The following is an 8,421-nucleotide window of genomic DNA, read 5'->3' as shown; positions in this document are numbered from 1 at the left end:
TTGATGTCCACCAGAGAGGACAGACTTGGTTTAATGTCTCATCCAAAAGACGGCACCTCCCTCAGTACTACACTGGAGTGTCAGTCTAGATTATGTGCTCAAGTCTCTGGAGTGGGACTTGAACCCACAAACTTCTGACTCAGAGGTGAGAGTGCTACCCACTGAGTCACAGCTGACACTACCAAGGACCTTATTTTTTTGTGCTGTCTTTATCTGAGGCACCCATTCCTGTTGATTAATATTTTTAAGCCCTTGTCTGCTGACGGCGCTGGCTCTTGATGGGGTATAGGTGCGTGGGTTCCCCAGTACCCTGCCCAATGATGTACTGTAGCAACTTGATAAGGCTTCTTCGACAGCACCACCCAAGCCCCCGAACCTCGATGGACAAGGGCAGCAGGTGCATGGGAACACCATCCCCTCCAAGTCACATGCCATTCTGACTTAGAAGTATATCGCCGTTCCTTCATTGTCGCTGGGTGAAAATCCTGAAACTCCCTCCCTAACAGCACTGTGGGAGCACCTCCACCACACGGACTGCAGCGGCTCAAGAAGGCGGCTCACCACCACCTTCTCAAGGGCAACTATTGATGGGCAATAAATGTTGGCCTTGCCAGCGACGCCCACATCCAGAGAATACATTTTTTAAAGGTGGTTCTTCTTCACATTTGGAGCTAGGCGGAGAGCGTCGCTAGGGTCTCAGAGGGCATCACAGCCAAGCCCAATTTTGTTCAAACCAAATGACCAATCAGAATCGACAGCCCTGGCTGGTTTCTTTCCTTCCCCAGTTCAACTGATGGCACCTGTAACATCCCCACTGGGAATCTTACCTGGAACCTTGTGGTCTGCAGCACAAAGGGAAGTCTCTTTACCTACTCGCGGAACAGAAGAGCAACTATTTTTACCATTGAGAATTTGAACACCTCATTCATGCTCAAACTCACAGCAGAAAGCATCTCTCAGTGGTAGTAGACGAGTTAGGGCCGAAAGCACCAGTGGGCACAGGGCAGTAGCCCAGAGTAAAGGTGGCAGTGGGCATGTCCAAGAGGAATTGAAGCCTGGATTGGTAGCAGGAGAAGGAGGGGTGGGGTGGGGGGGGGGGGCGGCGGTGTCGCCAGGATGGTAGCGTTGAGTGGGGTGGAGAACCGAGAGGGGCATTTGTAGAAAACAGAAGAAAAAAGGCAGTAGAGGTGGTACAGGCTGGAGGAGATAGAAGTTGAGAAGGAGAGCTGGGAGGTGGCTGGCAGGAGTGGAAGAGCTTGGATCCGGAGCAGCAGACGAGTGTGCAAAGTGATCAAAAAGCTTCAAAAATCACAAAAAAGCAGGTTGCAGAGGAACTAAGCAACAACAACTTGCATTTATATAACGCCTTTGACATAGATCCCACGGCGCTATTTTGAAGAAGAGCAGGGGAGTTCACCCCGGTGTCCTGGACAATGTTTAATCCTCAACCATGTCACTAACACAGATTATCACACTGCTGGCTGTGGGACCTTGCTTTGCACAAATTGGCTGCTGCGTTTCGTGCAGTACATCAGTGACCACACTTCAAAAGTACTTCATTGGCTGTAAAGCCCGTTAGGATGTTCGGAGGTGGTGAAGGGTGGGGGTAGAAGGATGAGGGTAGAAATGCAAGTCTTTCTTTTTTCACTTGTGCGCAGTAATAGCCCAGATGTACTGTACTCGGCCACTGGGGAATGATGTTCTGGTCAATAGGGATGTGGCAAACTCCACCAATGTTTTTTTTGCGGTCTGTAAAGGGTTAAAACACACACCCATTCCACAAGACAGCTGGAGTTCCAGACTCTGAGCATAAGCTGCAAATCCTGAAGGGCTTTGGTGCCTAAACACAGCACAATACTTCAGATCAGGCCAACGTTATCCATCTCAGGGATCACCTTAATAAACAGCCCTGAGACGAAGGCCTCGATTCGGAACTTGTTTACGTCTTGCTTCGCTCGAAGTTTCACAATAATTCAACGTACCTGCGGCAGTAGTAAAGCACAGTCGCTGCAGTATTCTTCTCCTCAAGGTGCTGACCCTTGCTGGGCTATGGCCATCCTCTGCAGCCTCGCCCGAGGCAGCCACTCTTCATGCCTCAGCCCACAGACAGTGCGCGCGGGCCTGCTATTCTACTGCTGAGGGCATCACCTCTGATATTTCCTCTCCCTCGCCCGTGTCATAGCACTCCATCTCCTGCCCACAGTACAACTCAGGGAAGTCATGACAGACTGGGGAATCAGCCTGGGCCCTGCTGGTCTCCACAGCGCAGTAATGCACTGGGCAGTGCCTTAACCCAGTAAAACATCAGCAGAGAGAGCAAAACACTGAGGTAACCAGTGCTACAGAGAAACTATATCCTCTAGTGGGAGAATCAAGAACGAGGGGAGATAATCTTAAAATTCGAGATAGACTGTTCAGGAGTGAAATCAGGAAGCACTGTATCACACAAAGGGTAATGGAAATCTGGAACTCACTCCCCCAAAAGGCTGTGGGTGCTGGGAGTCAATTGGAGCTTTCAAGACTGAGACAGACAGATAGATAGATAATTGTTAGGTAAAGGTATCAAGGGATAGGAAGCAAAGGCAGATCAGCAATGCTCTAATTGAATGGTGGAGCAGACCCGAGGGACTGATTGGTCTATTCCTGTTCCTATTGGCCTGGAATTTGCTGTGGGTAATAACAGCGAATGAACAGCATTCTCTGTTATTACCCCTTTGAAACTAACTGCAACGTCAGGATTTAGCGCACGCGCATCCTAATGCAGGAACTCACTGCTCCGACACTGGCTGTACTGTGCCCGCCCCCAACTCCCCACATTGCCAGAAATTAGTGTAATCAGGGAAATCAGTGAAACTGATGAATTAGGGATTAGGGGTATCTGGGGTTTTAACAGCGCATTGACTGCTAAACAAACATTATGGCCCTAAAAAAACTAATTTAAATTTTGTGGAGTGTCAAATTTATCTATTTTAATAAAATTTACAAATTAAGGAACTTTTTTTTTAAAGTTTGTTCATCTTTATTTCAGGTATACCTTTTCCCCATGCAAGAGCCACAATCTTTGTTTTACTCTCTAGAACATTTATAAAAGGTAATAATAAAAGGAGCTTATTCACTTCCTGGTTCCCAGTCTGTGAGAAGTCTGCATTGTGATTGGCTGCTTAGACAGCTTGTTGACGTCACAGCAGCTCGCGTCAGGGATTCCCCATTAACTCACACTGATCTCAACTGAACGTTGGAGAAGCCGAACTTTTTAAAAATTCGTTCCTGGGATGTGGGCGTCGCTGGCAAGTCCAGCATTTATTGCCCATCCCTAACTGCCCTTGAGAAGGTGGGGATGAGCCGCTTTCTTGAACTGCTGCAGTCCGTGTGGTGATGGTACTCCCACAGTGCTGTTAGGGAGGCAGTTCCAGGATTGACCCAGCGACGATGAAGGATCGGCGATATACCTCTAAGTCAGGATGGTGTGTGACTTGGAGGGGAACTTGGAGGTGGTGGTGTTCCCATGCATCTGCTGCCCTTGTCCTTCTAGGTGGAAGAGGTCGCAGGTTTGGGAGGTGCTGCCGAAGAAGCCTTGGTGAGTTGCTGCAGAGCAATTTGTAGATGGTACACACTGCAGCCACGGTACGCCGGTGGTGGAGGGAGTGAATGTTTAAGGTGCTAGATGGGATGCCAATCAAGTGGGATGCTTTGTCCTGGATGGTGTCGAGCTTCTTGGGTGTTGTTGGAGCTGCACTCATCCAGACAAGTGGAGAGTATTCCATCACACTCCTGACTTGTGCCTTGTAGATGGTGGAAAGGCTTTGGGGAGTCAAGAGGTGAGACACAGAGATCGCAAGACCTTTGTGGGAAGCTTACTTCGGGGTCAGTGGCGACTGTCTTTGCTTCGCCGCTGACCGCAAATTCCGGGGCAATGTTCCTATGTTCCCACAGTGTGAAACACCTTTCTGAGGCTGTGGGTGGGTTAGGAAATTGTTCTGCCAAGACCGAGCCACCCACTAGGTAAATGAATGGCTGAGGCCCGGGGTATTGAACCTCTGGCTTTGGTTGGCCTTGGCTCTGCTCAGCACCTCCCCAGGTACCTCTGATGAGGTTGGGGAACTCGGCATTGGGAAGGAGCATCTCAGTTCGGCCGCTGACTGTCACTGCGTGCTATTCAACCTCCACATTACCCCCCGCCCCACCCCTGCACACCCAACACCATCCCGCCAAGGGAAACCTGGCACACTCTAGCACGAACCACCAGGATCATCGGTGAGCCACAGAGAGACTCGTGGTGGGTGTCAAACGGTTTGCATGAAGTGTCGTGACTGCAAAGATAACGCTGATCACGAACAACTCTAAACTTTCCCAAATCCTGCATTTCTTTTGCCGATAGGACTGACTGACAAATAGGTTATGGTTGTTGTCTCATCCCGAATCAACGAATCCAAAACTGGGAGTGAGCAGTTTCCTGGGATCATGGTTTGGAATTCTGAGCTTTGCTTTACTGTCGTGAAAATTTTATAAAATTACATAGTATTTACAGCACAGAAACAGGCCATTCGGCCCAACTGGTCTGTGCCAATGTTTCTGCTCCACACGAGCCTCCTCCCACCCATCTTCATCTCACCCTATCAGCATATCCTTCTATTCCTTTCTCCCTCGTGTATTTATCTAGCTTCCCCTTAATACATCTATGCTAGTCACCCCAACTACTCCCTGTGGCAGCGAGTTCCACCTTCTAACCACTCTCTGGGTAAAGGAGTTTTTCCCAAATTCCCTATTGGATTTATTAATGACTATCTTATATTTACGGCCCCTAGTTTTGGACTTCCCCACAAAAGCCTTAAATAATGCCATGGTGCCTCCATTTCACTGACTGGATGGATGTTGGATAATGAGTGATGCTCTCCCAACATGCAAAGGGCCGATGCCGGAGATTCTAGGCACCGCCCGGTTATAATCACGTATGCAAGCTCCAGGTGCAGGGACCAACTCTCATTGGAAGCTTGCCTGTGCAGGGCGGGGACAAAATATCGCACGCCACTGCGGTAGTTACAGCCCTGCAGCAACTTAAAGGGGCAAGCATCTTATTATTGTTGGACAAGTCAGGCTTAGCAAATAGGAAGATCTACAGGAAATGCAGTAGGTCATCGAGGAGCCCGTCAAGATTCTTGTCAATGCCCACCAGAGGGGACCGCCTCCCTCCATGATCATCCAGGACTTAATGAGAAGAGGTTGTCTTGGGTCCGAGTGCCAACTCAACCACACCACCCACTTGGAAGTAGAAGTCGAATAATATACAGAGTCCACTGAGGTAGAAGCACTGACCACTACCTGGCAATAATTGGGTTCATTGGGCATATTTGGCACTTACAATTCCCTGCCCCTGCCTTCACCTGGAGGTGTTCCTTCACTTAGATCCTTGGTTACTGAAGAGACAAAGAAGGAAATAAGGCAAGAAAGACAAGTAGGAACATTAGGAACAGGAGTAGGTCATTCAGCCCCTCGAGCCTGCTCCAGCATTCAATTGACCCTCCTTAGCTCCCTATCCTTGATACCCTTACCCAAGAAAAATCTATCTATCTCCTGTCCCCCAGCATCCACAGCGTTTTGGGAAGAGAGTTGCAGATTTCCACCTTTGCCCCAATGTTTTGCTGGTAAAAAGCAAAATAGGATGGAAAAGAAAGCAAATGCACCAGAGTTGGATAGCAATGTTCACCATTCAAGTCCTGGCAATAACTTTAGTAATCTCACTAAGGAGTTTAGATGATATTACAAACAGTAACAACCAACATACAAACTTAGAGAGGTGTCAAGGCAGAAATCAGTCTCATTATCTGAGGTGGTTTGTAAAATAGATTCCTAGAGTTTATGGTGGGGGGGGCTAGGGTGGGGGGGGAGCGGATGAGAAGGCAATTGTGCTTTGCAACAGGTACACTGCCAAACACTGGTGCGTGGAGACACTGAAGGGGTTAAAGATCGGAATGTCTGTGAATGGTACTGTAAGGATGGTGACCAGGAAATTAAATCAACAGTATAGATTAGATTTTGATCATTCCCACCATATTATCTCTGTTATGGCGATTGTAATTAATATTCCTGTCATATTCTACTGTGATGCTGCACAGTCCTGCATTCACCAAACGTACTGAGGTCTCGTGACTCTGTTCAAAGAAGAGCAAGAAGTTCTCCCCATGTCCTGGCCAACATTCCTCCCTCAACCAAGACCAGCAACAGCAGATTAACTGGTCATTCACCTTGTGTATCATTTATGAGATCTTGCTGTGCACATTTATCTCGGTAACAACAGTGACGGCACTTTAACAGTAATCCACTGGTAGTGAGCTGCTTTGGGACGTGGCTTTTTTGGTCGGTTCTGTTTTTGTTTAACATTTCTGTTTGAACGGCTGGAGTAATGACAGATCAACACTGCATGTGAGGAAAAAGAATCCTTAGTTTGTGTTAGGTCCTATATAAATGCAGGTTCTTTAAAAAAAAAAATTCATATACAAGATGACCACCCTCACAAATTCCACCAGAGACCCCCCCCCCCCCCCCGTATCAATACACAGAAACAAAGGAACAAGAGGAGGCCATTCAGCCCTTCGGGCTGGCTCCGGCATTCAATTGGATCATGGCTGATCTGTACCGCAACCCCATCTACTCGCCTTTGCTCTATATCCCTTGATTCCCTTACCTAACAAAAATCTATCGATCTCAGTCTTGAAAATTTCAACTGTCCCCCCCAGCATCCACAGCCTTTTGGCAGGAGAGTGTTCCAGATTTCCACTGCCGTCCATGTGAAAAGGTGCTTTCTACTTTCCCTCTTAAATGACCTGGCTCTAATTTTAAGGTCACGCTCCTTTATTCTTGATTGCCCCACCAGAGGAAATAGTTTATTTGTATCTACCCTATCGCATCCTTTTAACAATTTAAACACCTCGATTAGATCACCCCTCAACCATCTAAACAAGGGAATACAAGCCAAGTTTATGCAACCTGGCCGCATAATTTAACCCTTTAAGCCCTGGTATCATTCTGGTGAATCTGCGCTGCATTCCCTCCAAAGACAATACAGGTAGACTACCCTTTATCCGGACTTCCGAAAACCGAAACCCTCTAAAAACCGAAGGTTTTTTCGGTCAGCGTAAGTCGTGCGCACGACATGACCAGAGTGGCGCACGACTTACAGGCCTAGCCGGATAAGGGACAGTGTAGCATTTTTCCGCACTTCTGAAAACCGAAATCGCTCAGCGTAAGTTTACCAGCCTTTATCCGCACATCCGAAACCAGAAAACCTCTGAAAGCCGAAAGTGGAGCAAAGCATGACTTCTGAAAACCGAAATGCGCACGACCACGACCCCCGCCGACCCCCACCCCCGACCCCCCGGCCGAACCCGACCCCCACCGACCCCTGACCCCCACCGAGCCCCGACCCCCGACCCCCCCCGCCGTACCCCACCCCCGCCGACCCCCACCCCATTTCGGATAAGAGATAGTGTACCAGCCTTTATCCGCACATCCAAAACCAGAAAACCTCTGAAAGCCGAAAGTGGCGCAAAGCATGACCCGAGGTTTTCGGATAAAGGATAGTCTACCTGTATAGCTTTTCTGAGGTTCAGTACTCCAGACAGGGTCTGGCTAAGGCTCTGTATAACACCTGGGAATCCCTGGCCCAAGACCGCACAAAGTGGAGGAGAAGCATCCAGGAAGGCGCCGAACACCTCGAGTCTCTTCGCCGGGAGCAAGCGGAAGCCAAGCGCAAACAGTGGAAGGAGCGCACGTCAACCCAAGCACACCACCCACCCGCCCCTTCAACCACCATCTGCCCCACCTGTGACAGAGACTGTAGGTTCCACATTGGACTAAACAGTCACCTGAGAACTCATTTTTAATGTAGAAGCAAGTCATCCTCGGTTCCGAGGGACTGCCTAAGAGATAACTGCAGCATAACTTCACCCCCTTTGTATTCCAGCCCTAAGGTGAACATTCCATTAGCCTTTTCCATTGCTCTTTGTCTACTAGCTTTGTGTACCTGGGCTCCCAAATCTCTTTGCTTCTCCACAGTTCCTAGCTTCTTACCATTTAGAAAATACTCAGATTTATCTTTCTTGGATCCAAAGCTTCTATTCAAAATTCTCACCTCTGTGTCAGCTGGTATCCATAGGTAGAATTCCACTCATTCCCATTCCCAGCAACTTGCCACGTTTCGGGATTTCCGACTATTTTGCCACAGAGACTTTTCGGTGTCATTCACATTAAAATGGTGACTACTTAAATTCAGCCCACAAGCAGTTACATCCACAGGACAGCAACATGCTGAGAATGCGGGTTAGAATTCACACGCAGCATCTATCTCGTCTTTCCAGTCTATCTAGATTGCTTGAGATAGTGGCAATGCGTTGAAAGCATCTCAGTGAACATTCACCCTTGGAG

At 48.4% G+C, this 8,421-nt stretch overlaps 1 protein-coding gene across 7 annotated transcripts in view; it reads right to left on the bottom strand.

The window, feature by feature from the left end:
* hipk2 (homeodomain interacting protein kinase 2) overlaps positions 1-8,421 on the bottom strand; it is a 295,692-nt gene that overhangs the window by 242,315 nt on the left and 44,956 nt on the right. Inside the window, exon 1 of one of the 7 annotated variants that reach the window (XM_086008614.1) lies at positions 5,360-5,432. The exons of the other annotated variants lie outside the window; for them this stretch is intronic. The gene's annotated coding sequence lies outside the window, so the exon portion shown is untranslated. Of the gene's footprint in view, positions 1-5,359; positions 5,433-8,421 lie in introns of those variants that run through there. 7 annotated transcript variants of the gene reach the window in all.

The sequence above is a fragment of the Somniosus microcephalus genome, chromosome 16, assembly GCF_052327205.1.
Source record: "Somniosus microcephalus isolate GS21.2 chromosome 16, FLI_Smic_1.0, whole genome shotgun sequence".
Lineage (NCBI taxonomy): Eukaryota > Metazoa > Chordata > Chondrichthyes > Squaliformes > Somniosidae > Somniosus > Somniosus microcephalus.
This window is presented reverse-complemented; position numbering and strand designations above follow the sequence as displayed.